Consider the following 23,722-nt stretch of genomic DNA (forward strand, 5'->3'; position numbering starts at 1 on the left):
CCTCTGTGGTTTTAGCATCAGTGCTTAGCTTGTTTACTGCGTGCGGAAGACAGGCCTCTCTAAGGTGAGTGCCTATGCAGTATTTATTGGTACTTTCAAGTAACCGGGCGAGTTGGCCGTGCGGTTAGGGGCGCGCAGCTGTGAGCTTGCATCCGGGAGATAGTGGGTTCGAGCCGAACTGTCGGCAGTTCTGAAAATGGTTTTCCGTGGTTTCCCACTTCCACACCAGGCAAATGCTGGGGCTGTACCTTAATTAAGGCCTCGGCCGATTCCTTGCCACTCCTGGGCATTTCCTATCCCATCGTCGCCTTAAGACCTATCTGTGTCGGTGCGATGTTAAGCCAATTATAAAAAAAAAGACTTTCAAATAGTTATACTTGCGGTGTTATTGGCAGTGAATTCACAGACTACTGCGGATTTAACCTACTCCTACAATGTTAAGCAAGTGAATTAATTTAAAAATTAAGTTATAATATTGCTCAAATTAGAATAAGTGCAAAATTTATGTTACTTGAGAAGCATTATATCTCAAGACAATAGGTGTATGTATGTTCAGTCCGTCAGCGATGCCGCTGGTGGGAACCTCAACAGCTCTGCCATCAGCTGTCATAGATGGCCTAGGCATCACTGAAGAGGCATACTAGGGAAATGAGGAGTGAGGTAGTTTCTCGTTGCTTTCCTCACCGAGCCAGAGTTGCTATTACTTATCAGTCTGCCAAGCCCACTGAAATGCATACACCAACCGACTCTATGAGCAACATTTTCACACCATTTATAGCGAGGACTGGCTGCATAAGGAATGGCATTACTAGCATCGCTCATACCTCAGTCACTTTCATATTGTCAAAGCCAAGGATAAGACAGAGACAGAGCTATGAAAGTAACAAAATTGCTCTAGCCTATACCAGAAGACATAGTGCACTGTAAACACTAGGTCCCGCCAGCAAAGGCGGAAGACAATAGATGCGGTAAGGAAATGAAAAGAAGAATAGCTCTTGATAAACAGGACTTTCAAAATAAAAGAAATCTTTTAACAAATACCCATATAAGATTAGAAACAAGAAAATCTTTTGCAAAGTCCTTTGTCTGGAGTGTTATACTTAATGGTTGTGAGAGCTGGACTATTGGAAAAAAGGAAAGAGGTTAATTGGAAGCAACTGAAGTGTGGATTTGGAGCAAAATAATGTGGACAAGTTGGACCAAAAAAAAAAAACGAATCAAGATGTTCTTAAGGAAGTCAATAAGCTACGGAGACTGATAAAGTAAAGTACACTCGCATCTTCATCCCGAGGTGGTGCAGCTCTTATCACAAACACTCCAAATGGAGGTGAGCTGCATGACAGTACCGGGAATCGAACCCAGGACCCCGAGGACGGCAGTTAATAAGGCTAACCGTTACGCTACTGAGGCGGACACGGCGACTGATAAAGGATATGGAAAGAATCAAGTTAAAAGTTGTAGATCATATGATGGGATATAATGACTTCCTAGTAAACAACGAAGACATACTTCGAGCACGTGAGACACTTGATAGAATGTAAAGACTACAAGGAAGTGAAGAGAACAGCAGGATTGAGAGGAGAATGGCTGCAGCAACAAGGTGCGGCCTTTAGTGTCTGGTCATGATGATGACGATATTGCTTTGAATTATGAAATGAGTACAGCATAAGTAACAATACTTCCGGCGTAAACATATTATTTTGACAATGATTCTCAGAATTCTTCTTTAAATATGTCTTAATACTGTGGATTTAACTAAGCCTCCGTGGCTCAGACGGCAGCACGCCGGCCTCTCACCTTTCGGTTCCGTGGTTCAAATCCCGGTCACTACTTGTGAGATTTCTGCTGGACACTACGGAGGCGGGACGGGTCTCCTCCGGCTACGCCCGTTTTCCCTGTCATCTTTCATTCCAGCAACACTCCCCAATATCATTTCATTTCACCTGTCATTCATCGATCATTGCCCGAGAGAAGTGGGACAGGCTTCGGCAGCCGGCACAGTTCCTATCCTCGCCGCTAGATGGAGGATTCATTCATTCCTGACCCAGTCGAATGACTGGAACACCGCCGTCTCATTCTATATATAGAATTGAGACGATGGTGGACTGGAAACAGGCTGTGGATTTATATAATTTATACTGTGGATTTAACCAAATCTCATCTGAACGAGAGATTATTTTCTAGTCCTATCTTGCTAAATTCTTGAGTAAATGTTTGTTACACAATAGTTGTCTAGTTCACATTATTAAACGTTGTATGAAGCGCTCAGAATGCAAGTGGTGTTATTTCATAAAATCAAATTATTAAGATAAGAGTTTTAAGATCTTCACAGGTATAAAATTTTTCCAGAGGACTAAATAAATTAAGTCCATCGTTGAATTATCTGCGTCTAGATGGCAGCACTTTACTGGAACACTGAATCAGCTTGCTGTTGTTTCATTTATAGGATGAGGAATAAGGGATTAATGGTCAATTTTGTGCAGTTGTGTGTACATATATCTCACAGACTACAGAATGGATAGTGTAAAAGATTCATCAATGAAAATTCACAGGCTTTTTCCAGTCATTCGACCGGGTCAGGAATGGAATGAATGCAGCTCCCATCTAGCGGCGAGGATAGGAATTGTGCCGGCTGCCGAAGCCTGTTGCACTCCTCTGGGGCAATGATTAATGACTGACAGATGAAACGAAATGATACTGGAAAGTGTTGATCGATTGAAAGACGACAGAGTAAACCGAAGTTCCTGGAGGAAACTTGTTCCGCCTCCGCTTTGTCCAGTACAAATCTTACAAGGAGTGGCCGGTATTTGAACCACGAAACCCAGCGGTGAGAGGAGGCGCACTGCCGCCTGAGCCACGGAGGCTCCCTACTGGTCAATAATTCATGAAAATAAAGATACATAATGATCTTTTTTAATTGTTAACAATGAATTTTTGGAGGGATCTCCCAGATCGGGCCCTGATGTCAATGTCTCTATCTCGGTAACTGGGTACTTAAGGGATGTAATGATGCAGTATAATAAAATATATAGCCCAATAATACTGCCTTGCAGAACACTCCTCTTAAGAATTACAGAATGAAATAATGCTTCACCTACTCTACAATTATCTGAGTTACGTTTTATAGGAATTTATTCGCAGACCTCACTGGCCAGTCCATGCGATGAATGTCTTCCCCAGCCAGAAATTCATCCACCAGAGCAGCGCGGTGCGATCGGGCATTATCGTCCATTAAGAGGAAGTCTGGACAAACCGCACCTCTGGAGAGTCGAACATGTGGTCCCAATACCTCATCCCTGTATCTCCGAGCGTTAACAGTGTTCCTCGGACCACCCGTGAAGATGTGCAGGTCCGTACGGCCATTCAACATGATGCCGCCCCACACCATGACGCCACCACCACCATACTGGTCCCGTTCCACGATGTTCCTGTGGTTGTATCGGCTACCCTGTTCTCTCCAGATTAATGTGCGATGGGAATCGTTCTGCAAACTGAAGCGGGATTCGTCTGTGAAGTGCATATACCTCCATTCATTCATGGTCCAGTTTCGATGTTGACAACTCCACGGTAAACGGGTCTGTCTCTGTGCTGGAGTGAGCGGGTCGCACATCGCTGGACGTCGGGCAAACAGCCCTGCTGTTCTGAGCCTCCGGTACAGTTTGCCGGGAAACGGCAACCGCTTAGACAGCTGCAAACTCCGCCGACTATTGGCTTGCAGGTGCACTCCGATTTCGTCGGGTGGTTAAGGCCTGCTGTGGAGTGGTTACCCTTGGTCGACCTGGTACTGCCTGCGACTAACATCTCCTGTGTCTCGAAATCGTCTCCAAAGCCTGGAAATGACACTTTGTGGCACATTCAAGGATACGGCGACTTCGGTCTGTGTCTGGCCTCCTTCCAGGGGGCCGTGTATTCTATCCTGCAAAAAACGGGGTCCAAATGACGTCGTTGTGCCGTTATGTTGTCACGTTCACCACAAGGCTACACTCCGCACACTATAACAGGGCAAACACGACTGAGGGAATATGGGGCGCAGCCACTAGCTGTGTTTACCTTGCGGTTTACGCCGCTAGTCAAAGCAGGGAACACTCCTTCCTATACAGACCGAACACGTAAGGTCGGTAGGAGCATATGTCGTGCGATTTGCTGTCTATTTCCTCTTGCCCTGCCTACTCGTAACTTATGCTTAACGTTTGGATCCTAGTGTACTTTCGTATGCCGATATATATGTTCATTGAAGTCGATTTGTAGCGATCCAGAAGGGGTGTGTCTGAATTATAATACTTTACAAATCGTTACCGACTGTCAGCAGAAGGGCATCTGCTATTGTAATCAATATTTCCCACATCGAAGTTCACTGGCAGTAGGAATGTTGTCCTCCAATTCCTGTGTTACTGACATTAGTAAAGAGCGCCTACCATTTTATTGAATAATTGTCTTCCCGATTTGACTGACAGAAGGCCAGGGAGCACGCGATTTTCTTCAAAAATCCCCTACCCGATTTTGTCTGGAAGTAGAAAAGAAGGCCTGTTATTATAACGAAAACTCTCCAGATCGACTGTGACCGTGCAGTAGACAATGGGGCCTTCTATTTTAAAGAAAACTTCCCAACTCGATTGTGAATGGCAGTAGGCAAGTGATCCTGCCGTTAACATCATGACTCCGCAACTTGCACTTCTTATTGGAAACAACGTATGGGGACCTCCCCATGCTATATTTTGGATAACGCTAAGAGACATGCAATTTTTAAAAAAGTGTTAATCACCGCGTATACAGTAATTTACTTTGATATCCGTATACAATGTAGAATACCGTAGCGAAGCACGGGTACATTTGAAGTACATTTATACAGGAAATTGACTATTCTATTATACAATCAAAAATAACTAAGAACATGTAATGCAGAAAGTAAGCGAAGCTCAACAAACAAAATAAAATAAAATGAAAAGAAAGAGGAAACGTCATAGTATAATTTCGTGTGGCTATTTCTAGCCGAGTGCAGCCCTTGTAAGGCAGACCCTCCGATGAGGGTGGGCGGCATCTGCCATGTGTAGGTAACTGCGTGTTATTGTGGTGGAGGATAGTGTTATGTGTGGTGTGTGAGTTGCAGGGATGTTGGAGACTGCACAAACACCCAGCCCCCGGGCCATTGGAATTAACCAATGAAGGTTAAAATCCCCGACCCGGCCGAGAATCGAACCCGGGACCCTATGAACCGAAGGCCAGTACGCTGACCATTCAGCCAACGAGTAACGTCATAGTGAAAATGTAACATACAAACTGAAAAATATAAGCCAATGCGTAAACAGAACATGATACATAATTACAAAGTAACGGAAATAGAAGTATGGCCATTAATAGTGATCTATGTACATGAGTTAACAGCTGAACATTTTGTACATTTGCATTATAACAATAATAATCCAATATAAAATAAGAAACAGCAAAGACCGAACGTTAGCTTTGTCTCTGGCCAAAAATATAATTCTGCTAAAGAAGTGGTGAAAATACGCTCTGAGTAAAGATCACGAACATTAAAACATGACTGATGCTACAAATAATTCCATTGTACTGTTGTTTTGGTAGCAATGTAAACAAGTTTACACTCACAGAAGTGAGTTTACCATTTATAATGGCACGGAGGAAGAACAGTATTTATTATCCGCCGTCAATGGAACGGCACACACTTCTTATCACAAGTTTATTACGTGTCTGGAGGAATTTTGTTTACTAAACATTATGCCAGTCTCTAAGAATATTTTACTCGGAAAATTTGTCTTCAAATTAGACAATAATAATGTCAAAATTAACCTTGCAACAAAGGGAGAATGATGATTTACAAAAAGGGAAGCATCATTAGTTCGGCTCGAAAGTGTTATTTACATGTCACACTTGCCCTCTTGAGTAAAATGAAGAGTTTGTAACGTTCGTTTCAATGTTTCCAGTAATATTTCTTTCTTGACTTTCCACAGCGATAGGTTGTCTAGTTTGCTAAAATGAACCGCGCGAGTGGCCGTGTGGTTTGGAGCACGTAGCTGTCAGCTTCCATTCGGGAGATAGTGGGTTCGAACCCCCACTGCCGGCAGCCCTGACGCTCATTTTCCGTACTTTCCCACTTTCAAACCAGGCAAATGCTGCGACTGAGCCTTAATTAAGACCATTTCAGCTTCCTTCCCACTCCTAACTTTTTCCTATCCTATCGCCGCCATAAGACCTATGTGTGTCGGTGAGATGTAAAGCAAATCAAACCAAAATAAAAAATGTTAAAATGGAAGACAATTGAACTTACGGGTGAAATGTTAGTGACATGCTCAGTGGCTCAGTCGGTTTGATCCCGGCTAAGGTCAGTGGCGTTTGAGGGTGTTTAATGGGACAACTCCATGTCGCTGATTTTCGGCACATTAAAGACAAACTACGAAATCTCAGTGACTCTGAAAATGTACATAAGTTGAAGGGACTTAAAATGTATAAAATTTAGGCTATTATTATTATTATTATTATTATTATTATTATTATTATTATTGAGGAAAGCAACGGGAAACTACATCACACCTAATTTCCCTAATATGCCTCTTCAATGATGCCTAGGCCATCTATGACAGCTGATGGCTGAGCTGTTGAGTATCCAACCAGTCTTCAGGCTGAGGACTAATCATGTATTATTATTATTATTATTATTATTATTATTATTATTATTATTAGCAGCAGCAGCAGCAGCAGCAGCAGCAACGAACTGTATCACCTTTATCTCTCCCTCTTCACCGCGTGTTCCTTTCAATGTTCCTATCTTCTATACATGACTTGAACTACATACAAGTTTATATTCATCGTGAATATCATTCCGATGTTCTCTTGTCACAAGCATATATAGCACATTTCAGCTGTTTAAAGAGCCAAATTGCATATTTTTTAAGTCTTCCCCTGACATCCACCAAAATACCTACAACTTTTATACGAGATATCCTGTACAAAGATATGGTAGTTGGCTCGTAACTATGTTTCCCTTGCCTGTTCGTTGTAATTGAATGACATTCACTTCGAACTTGACAGTAGGATCCTACGTGAATGTTCAGGCTTTCTCCCTCTGTCTACAGAGACGGTATCCATTTTTATCGCATTAACTACTTAAACTAAAAGTATACCTCAGTGTGGCCCGGTGGAGGTGGTGATAATTATTTTAAAAGGAGCGCATATCTATTTTTTCAATAATCTGTTTTACTTCGTAGTGACAGAGAGATAGCGACGATGGGATAGGAAAGGGCTAGGAGTAGGAAGGAAGCGGCCGTGGGCTTAATTAAGGTACAGCCCCAACATTTTTCTGGTGTGAAAGTAGGAAACCACGGAAAAGCATCTTTAGGACTGCCGAATGTGTGGTTCGAACTCGCTATCTCCCGAATGCAAGTTCACAGCTGCGCGCCCTTTACCGCACGGCCAACTGGATCCCTCGCTGGAGCTAGCTAGAGCGACGCATCAAGTCGGCCGTGGATATTCATATGTAAAGTGCACTTGTCCACACTAGAGTGCAGCATCAGCCAGGCAGCACTTGCTGCTAACAGCATGGCAACCTACCTGGGAGTGAGACACTTTCGGTTTGGTTTGAGAGACATGGAACGACATGCGTCAAGACATGTGGACGGACACAAATTTACCTCCACATTCATGTAGATTAAAACACTTTGAACATTAAGTGTATATTAAATGTTGTAATTAATGTTCATGCATGGCAATCTTTATACAGTCCATCCGCCAGTAATTCACAACAACAAAACACTGTATGTGAGTGTATAATGCTGTAAATATAAGAGATTATCAATTAACATATTTTGTTACATTTCATTACATACTAGCAAATGTACCCCTGCTACTCTACGGTATTCTTCACTGTATACGGATTTCTACGTAAACCACTGTACACGCAGTGAAAAAGATTATATTAAATTGCATTTGTCTTAGTGTTATCCAATAAATACTATGGGGAGGACCGCGTATGTTGCTTCCGATGTACGGTAAGCGTTGGGAAGTTTTGATCACAATGGCAGGCCACGTTTCCTACTGCCATTCACAATCGAGTTCGGAAATTTCTACTATAACGGCAGGCTCACTTGCCTAATGCCATTCACAAAGGAGATGGGGAGTTTTCATTATAAAGAGAGAAATACACCGCAGAATTGCAGCTTGGCGTCTCTCTTGCTTTCTACCCAACGAACAACCACGAGTTTACAGCAGTAATGACGAAAATGACATTACGCTACTTCCCTGCTGGCAACCTGCCAGAGACGTTGCCATGGTAACCGGTAGGTTCGTTGTCGATCACTCAATGAAGAGTATGAAACCTGCAGAAAATAGTAGTTTTCTCCGTCATTTGAAGAGTAAGCGAAATTATTTACATAACAAAAGTTGCTTAAAATGAAGCGATATTTCATATACGGTCTTCAGATTTTACAGAAAATCAGTAGTATAGGAGAAAATTGAAAAATATCTTGTAGTTTTCGTATAAACTCCCCTGTCCATTCAGTGATTTTTAAATTATATGCATATCTAAACCTGCCCCTGATTGAGTATACTCTAAATATGAAGTTTGGTCGAGATCTATCGAGCCGTTTCACCGTGATGATGGAACAATCGTACAAACAGACAGACAAACGCACGAACAGGCACGAAAGCTAAAAACCTCTGATACGATCTTGAGTTGATCTAAAACGGATAAATATCTGAAAAATTGACAAAATAAACGAAATTACAGACAGCGGACTCCCTACAACTTTATTTATATAGATTGATGTTATGGTTCGAGATTTACAAGAAAACCAATTATCGCATGCAGTATGAAGTAAATTGAAATTAGTTCTAACTGGCATACTGCGCAGTCCGATGGAAATTTCGATAAACATCAATAATAATAATAATAATTTTTTTTTGCTAGTTGCTTTACGTCGCACCGACACAGATAGGTCTTATGGCGACGATGGGACAGGGAAGGGCTAGGAGTGGGAAGGAAGCAGCCGTGGCCTTAATTAAGGTACAGCCCCAGCATTTGCCTGGTGTGAAAATGTAAAACCACTGAAAACCTTTTTTTCTTTTTTTTTCTATTTGCTTTACGTCGCACCGACACAGATATGTCTTATGGCGTCGATGGGACAGGAAAGGCCTAGGAATTGGAAGGAAGCGGCCGTGGCCTTAATTAAGGTACAGCCCCGGCATTTGCCTGGTGTGAAAATGGGAAACCACGGAAAACAATTCTCAGGGCTGCCGACAGTGGGGCTCGAACCCACTATCTCCCGATTACTGGATACTGGGCGCACTCTAAGCGACTACAGCTATCGAGCTCGGTCCACTGAAAACCATTTTCAGGGCTGCCGACAGTGAGGTTCGAACCTACTATCTACCGAATACTGGATACTGGCCGCACTTAAGCGACTGCAGCTATCGAGCTCGGTAATAATAATAATAATAATAATAATAATAATAATAATAATAATAATAATAATAATAATAATAATAATAATAATAATTGTTACGGTAGTTTCGTGGATCACAGAGGAATAGGAAGCGGATGGGTTGAATGGGCAAACAGAAAACACATTAAATTACGAAAAATTTTGTATTTTCTTTCTCTCTCTTTTCCAGTTAACATAAAATGCACGTTATAAATTTCATATTAGAGCCCGTATTGTCAAAGTATCAACTTGTGAAAATTTAGATTTTATAATTCCACCTTTACAATACTGTAATTGTCTTTATTAAAAAGACTACATTAAATTACACTCGTGAAACATGTTTCGTCCTCTTATAGGACATCCTCAGTCACCAATACAAATACATAACATTACAAATAAGGCGAGGACACATTAAAATTAAAATTGCATTTACTTATTTTAATGAAAGACATCTTCAGTCACCAATACAAATACATAACATTACAAATAAGGAGAGGACACATTAAAATTAAAAATGCATTTACTTATTTTAATGAAAATTGCATTTACTTATTTTAATGTGTCCTCGCCTTATTTGTAATGTTATGTATTTGTATCGGTGACTGAAGATGTCCTATAAGAGGACGAAACATGTTTCACGAGTGTAATTTAATGTAGTCTTTTTAATAAAGACAATTACAGTATTGTAAAGGTGGAATTATAAAATCTAAATTTTCACAAGTTAACATAAAATGTACAAACAATTGGAAGAGCCCATGGCTCATAATGAATAATCTCACAGAAAACAATAGAGAAATATTCCAAAACTCTCCTAGAAATGGATCCTAATAGCACTTTAAATATTTCACTCAAATTTCACATAATTATTTACATAAGGCAGGGGTGAAGCCCCAATACAACTTTAAATGATCTCCTGATCGTAGTACCAGAGTTCAAGATCTAGGTCGGCCTTTACAATAGAAGAAGAGTTGAAGCTCAATAAATCACCATCTTCCGAGCCACTAGGCCCATTACCTTAGCGAGAACCGAGTAGACTCCTTATTCAGGCAGAAAATAAATATGGATCAAAAGATCCAATGAAGCAGGAGCAAAAGACTCATACTAACATAGGAACGAAAGCGTTGCCCTTTCTAATCCAGCCTCATATCGCCAAGTCTCGTCACTAAGGTCCACACCCTTCTCAGCCGAAATGTCTCCCTTTTATAAAGGGCACGGAAGGAAAGTTCGAGACTAAGATGACGTTATCCTCAAGGCTAATTGGTTACTTCCATATAAGGAAAGGAGCGGCAACATGGTGTCACCTCTTACAATATTACCCATATACATTCATGAAGCTGGATACCGTGGTTCAAATCCCAGTGACTCCATGTGAGATTTGTGCTGGACAAAGCGGAGGCGGGACAGGTTTTTCTCCGGGTACTCCGGTTTTCCCTGTCATCTTTCATTCCAGCAACACTCTCCATTATCATTTCATAGCATTTATCACTCATTAATAAATCACCTTGGGAGTGGTGACCCCATTGTAATAACAGCCTATATATGTTTCATTCATTACATCCCTGACCCGGTCAATGACTGGAAAACAGGTTGTAGGTTTTCATTTTTCACATTCATGAAATTACGTAGTACATAATAAACTTCCTCACATGGGAGAAACCTCTGTTATCCACATGTCAAAGTATATCCACTATAGTAGGGCCCACGAGAGTTGAAGTCTGACAGGTGAGCGGCGAAAGCTGTAACTACGAAGTACGCTGCGTTGTCATAGTTACCTATATTTGCAGCCTACCACCCTTTCAGACAGGCTGAGTGTTTAATAAAACATGTACGCCTAGGCCTAATACAATTCATTTACCTTGACCGGTTCCTAAGCTCGTGTTAATAATTCCAGCATTTAAGACAGAACACGACATTATCGATATATATAAAAGATTTCATAATCACTAACAAAATCATCAGTTTCTGACAATAACCTCAACAAATTCACATGTTAATCACAGAATAGAACAACACTACCCACGTTGATAGATTTTTATTATTTAACTCCGATTGTTAACGGTACCTGTACAATTCAAAAATAATATACGGTATAATAAACACAATAGGAAGACGATACTTCATCGAGAAAAGAAATCAGTCAGAATATGAATGACAAAAGCGACTGAGAGCAAGCCAACCCACGTGGTGATAGCGTCCTAAAACGTTGCAACTCTGTTATCGTTGCCATAGCAACAAGCCATTTTCGAGCAGCGTTAGTCAACTTTTTCTCGCCAGTGGCGCTAAACGTCAGACTTCAACTCTCGTGGGCCCTACTTTAGTAGCATGGGCGCCGGCAGGATCTTTTCCAGGGAGGGCACATTAACAATTTTCTTGAATATAAAAACCAATATAACGTCAGCAACATTAAATTGTTTACAGAAACTTCCAGTTATAACATATGCTAGATGACTGTCAGTAATTTCAGTTTATGAAATAATCTGGTATGATATTAAACAATTGAACATCAACATCTTTAGAATTCCAGGGGGGTGGGGCGAGTCTTGCGGGCGCCCATGAGTAGAGCACTCTCTTGGCCTACGTATGGCTTTCTCGATAAAAGTTCCTAAACTTGCTGTTAATAGCACCTCAGTAGAGTAGAGTAGAGTTGGCGGACATATAAAATGTGCGGAGAGGCCAAACATCTGGCATAACAGTAATAGTAGCTACCATGTTGCAGACATTTTTATATGACGCCATTTCCGCTACCTGCGTCTGTCAGATTCGACGTTCCATTTTACTCTTCTACAAGGAAGTAAAAAGAGAAACCATTGGCGAGACCTATGGCCAAAATGTATTTTGTCAGTTAAACACCAAAGGCCGGTCCCAAGGTGTAGAGGTGCCGTGTCTACCTCTTACCTAGAAGCCCTGGATTCGATTTCTACCTAGATATGACAGCTGGTTAGGTCCACTCAGCCTACGTGATTACAATTGGGGAGCTGTCTGACGAGGAGATAGATATATAAGAATAAAGCCGAGAAAATGGACAGGAGACCTTTTAATCTGCAGGCCTTCCGGCTGAGCAGCGGTCGCTTGGTAGGCCATAGCCCTTCCGCGCCATGAGGTTTCAGCTAAACACCAAATGTGTCGCGAGCAATCTTTTACATCGTGCAACATCAAGTAGGTGATATCTAAGATAAAATTCTAAAATAATTTAATTGTATTAAGTCCACCTTTTCAAGAAACTTTTGCCATTTTATAAATGGTCTGTCATCATCAACTAAAATAACACAAAGATGAAAGACATATACAAAAAGTCATACATAAAAAACTTGTGATAAAATACAATCAACAAATGCAGTGAAATGTTTAAAATGTACATAGCTTCAGTGTTGGACGAATTTAGTTTTTTAGTAGTAGTAGTAGTATTTATTCATTCATCATGTCGTTACATGTTTACAGGACTCTGTTTTATATATACATAACTCTTCTAATAACATTATTACTTGAGAAATATTAATCTTATAACTAAACCACATATATTACAGAAGTAATAGTATTATTATCAACATATTAATACTTAAAATAAATTGAACTTGTAACTATCTCTTGCACACATTAAATAAATTATTATTATTATTATTATTATTATTATTATTATTATTATTATTATTATTATTATTATTATTATTATTATTATTATTATTATTATTATTATTATTATACAAAATCACACCAACCTCAACAGAGTCGAGTAGATATCAGTAAAATACCACGTAAGGTGAAACCTTGTGTGTTAGCTATTTCAAGTCAATACGGAATTGGAATTATTTGTAATCAAGTCACATCCCAATGGAGGTGAGCTGCACAAAATCACACACCAGTCCTCCTGTCAATCTTAAATGCCTGCCATTACGAGGAATCGACCCCGGCCATCCGAGGGCGGTAATTAATAGTGCTTACCGTTACCCTACGGTGGTAGACACTACATGGAGTCAAGAATGGACATTTTAATCCAGCTACGTCTGCCATATTTGATTTCACGATGATAGGAACTGGAGCTCGATAATCTCCGATCAGCCCACAAAAGGAGCTGGAAATATATATTACGGAACATACTCACTACCTAAAATCCCCAAACTAAAACCTGTTGCACACGATTAAGTGTTTGTCAAATTTAAGACTTCACAAGAATAATTGTCAATACTATACAAGTTTACTTGTCAAATCACTTTCAATACTTGACAAGTCTTGAGAAGTCTACAAAGGTCAAGAACGTGAATTAGAAGATGTTCTAACCGATCAAAGAATTGCCAAATCTTTGACAGAACTGACCAATGGAATTCGAGTATTAAGAGTATGCCGCGAAGCACGCTGGGATTGCCGGAACGGGAATCAAAAGAACAAAAATGGCTTTTTCATCACCGAGGGATGTTCCATGTGTATTAATTGTTAAGTATGAGGCACATCCCGTAGAGTTCGTTCGTTCATTCGTTCGTAATCTGTTTACCCTCCAGGGTCGGTTTTTCCCTCAGACTCAGCAAGGGATCCCACCTCTACCGCCTCAAGGACAGTGTCCTGGAGCTTCAGACTCTGGGGATACAACTGGGGAGGATGACCAGTACCTCGCCCAGGCGTCCTCACCTGCTATGCTCAGCAGGGGCTTTGTGGGCCTTGTGAGGGGAATGGGAAGATTAGAAGGGACAGACAAGGAAGAGGGAAGGAAGCGGCCATGGACTTAAGTTGGATACCATCCTGGCATTTGCCTAGTGGAGAATTGGGAAACCATGAAAAACCACTTCCAGAATGGCTGAGGTGGGAATCGAACCCACCTCTACTCATTTGAGCTCCTGAGGCTTAGTGGATCCCGTTCCAGCCCTCGTACCACATTTCAAATTTTGTGGCAGAGCCTGGAATCGAACCCGGGCCTCCGGGGGTGACAGCTAATCACACTACCACTACACCAGAGAGGCGGGCAAATTTTGTTTATTACCGCACGGTAACCTATAAATGAACACTGTCAGCAAAGATGATAATCTGCGCATATTATTATTGTTATTATTATTATGGAATTCCTAATATGTTTTCTTGTAATAAGATATGTATTTCGGTTTCATTGCTGTATTTTTTATTCATTTTATGTGAGTAAATGCAATATAACGTAACCTCTGCAAATGATGTTATGATAGTAAACACATCGCAAAAATAAAGTTCAAGATAGCCATATTAATATTGTACCCATGTACATTATGGTATAGAGCGCGTTTCTCTTCCTTTTGTAGAATATATCCCACTGCTTGTCCAAGAACCACAACTGCTGTTTGCCTTTCCTACATGTTAAAACAAAATGCTATCAAACGTTGCCAAATTTTGTCAAACCTTCAGCAATGTTGAACAATCTTTGACAAAATTTGACAACTTGTCTTGTGAATTATTGAATTGAATAAACATTTTGTGGTGTACAACAGGCATAATACGGTATAAAAGTTCATAATCAGATTGTAATATTTTGTTATTTTGTTCTGTGTTGCAGGTTCCGGCTGGCGACCGTTGCGTCCTAGTGTGTAAAGGGAGGTGTTCAAGAGTAAAGAACTTTGTCAATTCCAAAAAACGTGACGTATCTCATTAAAGACAAGATAAATATTTCATAATGTGCTTAGAAGTGTATTTTAATAAGCTCTAATTATGTTGTTTATGTGTATATCCATTATATAATAATGATTGTAATAAAATCAATATTATGATTGTACTGTTCTTTTATCCATTAAACAACTTTTGTAGAATGAAGTCATATCTGTTGAGCCTTATTCCTTCCTTATGTTTGAATTTAGTTAGCACAGAAATCTGGTTTTACTACACCTATAAAGGTCATAGTACAGAGTGTCCTACTAGTTACCAAATCCGGCATTCCCTAAATAATTCCAATACAAATTAAGATACCACAACAAAATTTGAACAGGACTCGCATCAATTTGTAAAATATGTGACTTTATAACAGAATTCTGGGCGTGGCGAACTAGTACTCCCAGAAAGGACTCTGAAAATACCTTCCAAGTACATCCGCTGTCACCGCCTGAATTTTTTCGATATGTTTACACGATTTCCTGAATGGACGTCCAGCCAAGTCCCCTTGATTTCCAGTTTCTACGACAAGGTCCAAATGGTAGACTTGCTCGGCGGATGTCAGCCTTCAAACTGTCCCGGAAATAGCTGTTGACATGACTTTTTCGACTCTGTTTTGAAATAACTGCGAGCAATAAACACTTGCTTCTCCCGAGCATATCAATTTATTTTCCAACAAACCTGTGTGAACTTATGGTTTTTTTATTACTCATTAAGAAAACCCATATGATGTTACACAATAGAAAACATAACCTTTTATTGTTCGTTCGCCAAGTCTATACATTGAACTGGCCTCTCCTCTAGCCAAGTCTCCGGAAATCCACTTCAAATGTCTTTTTCAAAGAAACCCTAAGTCAAAACCATCTGCGTTGGGATCGTAGAAGACGATTCTCTTGCAGACCAATGTACCCCACATCATTCCCTCCTCAGTATGTAAGCGAAATTTGTCCGAAATGTTCGTTCCTAATTTTTCACTAGGTTTCATACCGCAGAGTTGTACCTCACTAACAAGCTTCTTGATCTGGTGTTCTTCACTTTCCTTAAACGTCATTAACAGTCTTTCTTTGAATAATGAGTATTTATTCTGCTCATCAGTGTTTACTAGATCCCATATGTTCTTGACGAATCTGGGTTCCAATTGTGCTATTAGGTAATTAAATCTCGTGGATTCAGTCTTTATTCCAGCGATCGAAAACTGTGCCTCGACTTGGCAAAACCATACATCTGGCTTTTCTACCCACAACGAGGGCTAACTTGATCCGCATCCGGTGTGTTGACAACGCTTGGCGCAGTCGTGTGACATGTCGATACTTTTTTTTCGATAACGTCGTGGTCACCACTTATGGGTTTCATAATACTGTTATTACTGCTTAAGAAAACCCATACGATGTTACAAAATAGAAAACGTAAACTGTTATTGTTCATTCATTAAGTACTTACATTGAAATGGCCTGTCCTCGAGCCAAGTCTCTGGAAATCCGCTTCAGTTGTCTTTTTCAAAGAATCCCTAAGTCAAAGCTATCTGCGCTGCGATCGTAGAAGACGATGCTCTTACAAACTCACATGCACAGTACACTGCACTAACCTTCGCCAAATAATAACCAATTGTAATCATCGATAACGACTGGCGACGCAGTACTACCCACCGACAATAATCAGATTTTTGACTGCTGGACTCGCCTTTACTGTTGACCAATAGCAGATGGTTCTTGAACAATTGCACCGAAAGCTTAGAGCATTAATAATCATAGAGTGGGAATAGCGCCACTTCATCCATGTTGCAGCGCGAGGCCATCACGATCAGCTGATAGTAGTGTAGTTCGAAAATAATAATAATAATAATAATAATAATAATAATAATAATAATAATAATAATAATAATAATAATAATAATAATAATAATAATGTTATTTGCTTCACGTCCCATTAACTACTTTTACGGTCTTCGGAGACGCCGAGGTGCCGGAATTTAGTCACGCAGGAGTTCTTTTACGTGCCAGTAAATCTACCGACACGAGGCTGTTGTATTTGAGCACCTTCAAATAACACCGTACTGAGCCAGGATCGAACCTGCCAAGTTGGGGTTAGAAGGCCAGCGCCTTAACCGTCTGAGCCACTCAGCCCGGTATAGTAGTTCGAAAAGGATATAAGAAGAATCGCCTTTCAATGACATACGAACAGGCCACGAATTCGAAACAAGAGCGTTACCCTGATTGGCTGTTGCGGTTAAGCGTAAATTACAATAAAAATCGTGGACATAAATGAGTATTTATGAAGGAAATATTTAAAACGAAAGAGACTTACTATAGCTTACAAACTCGCTTTGATCTTATTTGTAAACGTAGTGCATCCCAATGAGTACACTGTCTATCTGTTAGGTCATCAGCCCAGAGGCTGGTTGGATGTTCAAATAGCACCAACATGGGTTATGCAGTTACAGGAAACCGCAACAACCGATGGCGGTACCAAAATGAGGCGTACTGGGCAAGATGAGGAGCGAGGTAGTTTGTTATTACTTTCCTCAATGGGCCAGAAAGTGCTATTACAGCACAACTAACCCTACGAGTAACACATTTCATAACAATCAGACGCACTGCTCGTCCTCTGCATGTCATTAACTAGCACCGCCCATATTCCCGCAGATTCCATATCGTCACAGCCATGGATGAGACTGAGACTTCGGTGGAAGCTACATTTTGCTCCGACCTGTACCAATAGACAGACGCAAAAATACTGCACCCTTAAAGAAATGACAGTAAGCGGTGAATACCACTATAATTAACTAATTATTTATTATAATGTATTGGACATTATTTTTCCATTACCGTATCAAACTGGGATTACCAGCTGAAAGGTAACATTGAAAGTTGGCCATTATGAAGTGTAGCCTAATGTTAAGTATCAATACCTCTGACACCCACAATTAAAAAATTCATAAATTTCAGAAACAGCAGTAAAATGCTCAATTTATTATGCTTGGTGTACGTTTGACTGAAATAGGCCTACATCAACCCAGTGTCCAAGTACACAATACAGAGTGACACTGACTTAAGGACCTTAATGGAGAGAGTAAAAAAGAACCTGAATATCGAACTATGAATCATACACCTCCAACAACAGATGGCAACAAAATGAATTTTGAAGGGCAAAACATAAACAGGTACCAAGAAATCATTACATATCATAAGTCGGAAAAAGGGAACATAAACATATTCAATCTCCATACATAATGCAACACCTTACTCTGATTAGTACAGCCGTACGCTAGCATACGGCTGGCATTCATGAAGGGGAAAATTTAACTCTTCACTTCTTAAAACTTAAGACAATCAACCGCCACGCATAAACTCTATGTCACGTAATCAAGTGTTCTCGCGCCAACAAGCTTCGTTTTGACAACTCAAAACATGGCTGCCTTTCATGAACTTGCCTCCGCAAGGAGCACTGATGTCAGGCATACAGTCCCTCTGTTATTCTAGCTCGTTGTTCGAGATCAAACATGGCGTGGCTCAGATGACGTCACAAAACACTAAACAGGCAGGAAGATCCTCTCGAAGGGAGTGTGGCCCCACACATAAGATACTATTTCCGTGACAGAGGCTTACTTGGACCCTCCTACGAAGTCTAATTTCTATTTTTCCCTCTTAATCCGTTTACCGTCCAGGGTCGGTTTTTCCTCGGACTCAGTGAGATATCCCACCTCTACCGTCTCAAGGGCAGTGTCCTGGAGCGTGAGACTTCTTGTCGGGGAGACAAAACTGGCGACGAGGATCAGTACCTCGCCCAGGCGACCTCACCTGCTATTCTTAACAGGGGCCTTGTGGCGGGATGGGAAGATTAGAAGGTATAGACAACGCAGAGGGAAGGAAGCGGCGGTGGCCTTAATTTAGGAGAAGTTGCAAATCACGGAAAACCACTTCGAGGATGGCTGAGGAGGGAATCGAACCCTCTTCTAAAGAGTTGACCTCCCGAGGTTGAGTGGAACCCGTTCCAGCCCTTGTATCACTTTTCAAAAAACCGAGCGCGATAGCTGCAATCGCTTAAGTGCGGCCAGTATCCAGTATTCGGCAGATAGTGGGTTCTAATCGAACTGTCGGCAGCCCTGAAGATGGTTTTCCATGGTTTCCCATTTTCACACCAGGCAAATACTGGGGCTGTACCTTAATTAAAGCCACGGCACTTCCTTCCCACTCCTAACCCCTTCCTCTCCCATCGCCGCCATAAGACCTAAGTGTGTCGGTGCGAAGTAAAGGCAACTTTTCAACAAATCTTGGCAGAGTTGGGAATCCAACCCAGGCTTCCGGAGGTGGCAGCTAATCACACTAACCACTACACCACAAAGGTAGACCGATACATTAATTAGGGTATTCTTTTTTTCTATATTGTGCCTTCTTTCTTCTTTTCTTAATCCTTACCTTCCAGGGTTGGTTTTTCCCTCGGATTCACCGAGGGATCCCACCTCTACCGCGTCAAGGGCAGTGTCCTGGAGCGTGAGACTTGGGTCGGGGGTTACAGCTGGGGTGAAGGACCAGTATCTCACCTGCTATGCTGAACAGGGGCCTTGTGAGGGGATGGGAAGATTGGTAGGGATAGACAAGGAAGAGGGTAGGAAAGAGCCGTGGCCTTAAGTTAGGTACCATCCCGGCATTTGCCTGGAGGATAAGCGGGTTGAATTGACAATGGGGATAGTGCCTGTGTGGTAGATAAACCGCACAGCAGGGGTCAATGACCTACTTTTAATCAAGCCGCCATGAAGTCCTCCGGACAGCTGGGGTAATGGCTCCGGTTTCCCCTCTGGAGTCGGCCTTCCTCTGCCTTGCACGTATTTCCAGGCACTAGCCCGCCCTTGACCCAATATATATATCAACAGACCAGAAATCCGAAAACAAATTCTGGTTACTGATTGGTTTTAGGCAATTACATGCTCACGCATGCGCAGTACTATACACTTGGACTTCGTATTATTCATTGCGAGTAATTTGAATCTGTGCCTCATGCCTTATGCACTTAATTATTTAATTTTTATCCTAGTTACTCGACAGTGAATATACGAGAATGATGCTATAGAAGACAGTAGCGTAGCCAGGATCGACCGATGGGTGTGAGAAGGGATTATAGTTACAAAATGATGAAAGAACATACTGTGCTTGTGAGTGTCTGGTGTGCTCATGCATGAGTGCCTTTATAAGGATACTAATACAAGTGAATGTCATGACCATCCATCAATACTTCACATCACAATCAATATAATTTTGCACATTTTTTTCTTTGCGTTTAGGCCATCTGTGGACCACGGTGCTTGTGTTCTAGCTGTGTTTTTGTCGTCGTCTTAGCGTACTGGATTGTGTTCTTAGTGGCCTCTTGAGCCTTTCTGTTGGCCCAGTATTCCTTCATTTTATTGCTGAATTCTTTCCTGCGCTCCTCTGACCAATTCCCGGCTCCGTTGTGGCTAGCTGATGTAAGGGATGTTAGGAAAGGTTTAGTTTTGACCATTAAACGGTATGCATTTCTGTCAGTAATGGCGGCTTGATTAATATTAAGCTCTGCATGATCTTTGTCCACTTGTTTGGTCCAAGGGAATCCAGTAGCTTTGCCTTTGTTAGCAACCTTCAAGATCTTATGAGATGATCTATTAGGATCCATTCTGTATAGGTGTCCATAGAAAGTCAGACGTTTTCTCCTGATGGCATCTATGAGGTTTTCTTGATGCTGGTAGAGCTCATTGTTGGGTTTGTACCATCGCCTTCCATCTGGTAGGATCCTTGGTCCTATTATTCTTCTCAGGAATTTCCGTTATTGCACTTCCAGGGCTCTCAGTGGGGTCTTTTTAGTTAGGGATAGGCATTCTGCTGCGTAGACTACTGCATTATAGTGTCTCAGTTTTACATTCTTTGATAAATGCTTTGAGGCATACAGTTTTCTGCAGGCATGGTAGGCCTTGTCTAATTTGATTCTCCTTTGTTCAAGTGCCATCGTTTCACTTAGGTCCTCCGATATCCACTCTCCGAGGTACTTCACATTTTTAGCTCTCTTGATGTGTTTTGTATCACTGACTCCCATTGTTGTAGGGGCATCTTTGATGTTGGTCATAAACTCGGTCTTTCCAATGTTGATCATGAGGCCCGCTTTAGCTGCTATAGAGTGCAGTGTTTGAAGCTGCATAGTGGCCTCATGCATGCCGTTTGCTAATAAAGTAAGGTCATCAGCAAAGGCCAGGCATGGAATCCTCAGGTTGTCTGATTTGAACCCCATCCTTAATCCGGTGTTCTCAGGTAATGACCTGGTCCATTCTCTTATGATCTTTTCCAGGACACACTTAAATAATATGCATGAGATACCATCTCCTTGCCTCACCCCTGTTTTGATTGTGAAGCTCTCTGATAAATGACTTCTAAACTTGCACCAACCTATTATTTTTTTCGTTTAGTTCCAGTTCTCTTAAGGTGTTGAAGAGTGTGATCTTATCCACGGAGTCGTATGCCTTCTGGAAGTCGACAAAGATAGCTACCCACTGTCGGCATCTTTTCTTGCTATATTGAAGGATGGCCTTCAGATTTTCTATCTGTTCAGCACAAGACCTTGCAGTTCTGAACACTGCTTGATATTCTCCTAATTCTTTGCCCAGTTGTCTTGTTATGTGCTGTTCCAGAATCTTGGAAAAGACTTTATACGATACTGAAAGGAGTGATATTCCTCTATAGTTGCTGGGATCTGTTTTGCTTCCCTTCTTGTGGATTGGATGGATAACAGCTGATGTCCAAACATCTGGGAGCCTTTCCTTAGCCCATATGTCCAGGATTACTTTTTTGTATGTGCTTGAATGTTTGCTCACCAGCTTGTTTCAACATTTCTGCCACTATTCCGTCTTCTCCAGGAGCTTTGTTGTTCTTGAGAAGTTGAATGGTCTCTCTTATTTCTTCATAGGTGGGAGGAGGGATGTCTTTGGTGTCCGGGTTAGCTGGTTCTCTAACTGGGAGGCCCTGCGCAGGTTCTTCAGCATTCAAAAGTCCTTGGAAATAATCAGCTAGGGTCTTGCTGCAGTCATCATCATTGAGGCACAGTGATCCGTCTGTCCTCTGGAAGTGCAAAGTTTGGGGTGTGAACTGGGTCGTAGGTAGTTTTAGACCTTTGTATAAGTCTCTGTGGTTTCTTCCAAAATCCTCCTCGGCTTGCTTAATCAGTTCTTTATTGTATTTTCTTTTCGCGCCTCTTATGATGCTGGAAGTGTTCTTTCTTTGTGTAATAAAGGCTTGTAGGTTGGTTTCGTTTTTATGATGGTTCCATTTGAGCCATGCTAGTCGCCTGGCTTCTATAGCCTCATCGCATTCGTTTGACCACCATGGGTACTTGTTTCCTTTACGTCTATTGGGGATCGTCTTCTGAGCCGCGTCTGTTATAGCATCCCGAAGTTGGTCCCAGTTTGTAGTGGTGTTAATCCTATTGATGTGTTGGTTCAGACTCTCTTGGTAACTTGCATTGTCTTCTTTAAGTTTGGTGATATCAAACCTAGGAATCTTCTTTTTCTTCATAAGCATAGCCTTGGTCTTATACAGTGGTTTCAGATTCATCTTAACCATGGAGAGGTAATGATCGGAGTCTATGTTAGCTCCTCGTAAAACCTTCACGTTCATAATGTCGCAGTGGTGCTTCTTATCTATTGCTACGTGGTCAATTTGGAACTCGCCCAACATGCTGTTTGGGCTGAGCCACGTCATGGCCTTCCTAGGTAGGCGTTTAAAAGCCGTAGACTTCAAGAGTAATCCATACTTGGTGCACAGACTGATTAGCCGTTCCCCATTCTTGTTGGTTCTCTTATGGGCGGGGTATCTTCCTACAATCTTCCGGTATTTCTGTTCTCTCCCAATCTGAGCGTTGAAATCTCCCAGCAGTATTTTTGCACATTTATTTAAAACATTTCCCAATATTTCCTATTTTAGCATATGTCAATATGCAGAAAAATTATTATTCCATATTTAGCAATTTTAATACCATTGTCATACATATTTCTCTCCTACAAGACAAAGCAGTTATATACAAAAATACTTCCTGAGCGTCAAGTATTTAAGAAGACAAAGAGATTTAATATTATGAGGGTGTAACTTGGTATGGTATTCAGATTTGAGTACACTAAAAAATCTTACATTAAAATAAAATATGATCAAGGTCAACAGTTTTACGGTGAATGGTATGTTCCGATTATAATCTAAAGTCCAAATTTCGAGGTTTCTTAGTAAATAGATTCAAGAGATCTATTGGTTACAATTATGTGCCTGTGTGAATGTCCAAAACAGCCAACACATTGAGTCGACTTTCACTTGTTTATTGTCAGTTTCCGTTCATTTTATTTTATTTTGTGAAGCTTCCATGGCTGTTCTTAACCCCCAGTAACCTCCCTTGGACACGCCTCTGACTCACAGCATCATTAAAAGATTTTCCCACAGATTTGTGATTGCATTTTTCCAGTAATTCATTAATAAGCGATATAGGTTTTCAAGCAGTCTTCATGATTCACGGAACCTGTCACAAAATTTCTGATTCCTAGTCCCTCAGCATATGTAATTTAATCCACTAGCAGACAGATAGAGTTTTCACTAATCTCAATTCTTCTCCAGAGTTTCTTGATACACCTCCTCACTGAAGTTTTTCCGCACTGTTGATTGATCCGAAACGCCGTGGGATGCATATTTCTC

General features: G+C 41.1%; 1 protein-coding gene across 1 annotated transcript in view; it reads left to right on the forward strand.

Annotated features, from left to right (window-relative positions):
* Nucleotides 1-15,197, forward strand: part of shakB (shaking B) — a 506,948-nt gene extending 491,751 nt beyond the window's left edge. The window contains exon 4 of the mRNA XM_067144536.2: nucleotides 14,944-15,197. The gene's annotated coding sequence lies outside the window, so the exon portion shown is untranslated. The remainder of the gene's footprint in view (nucleotides 1-14,943) is intronic.
* Nucleotides 15,198-23,722: the final 8,525 nt, after the last annotated feature.

This window comes from Anabrus simplex, chromosome 3 (assembly GCF_040414725.1).
Source record: "Anabrus simplex isolate iqAnaSimp1 chromosome 3, ASM4041472v1, whole genome shotgun sequence".
Classification (NCBI taxonomy): domain Eukaryota; kingdom Metazoa; phylum Arthropoda; class Insecta; order Orthoptera; family Tettigoniidae; genus Anabrus; species Anabrus simplex.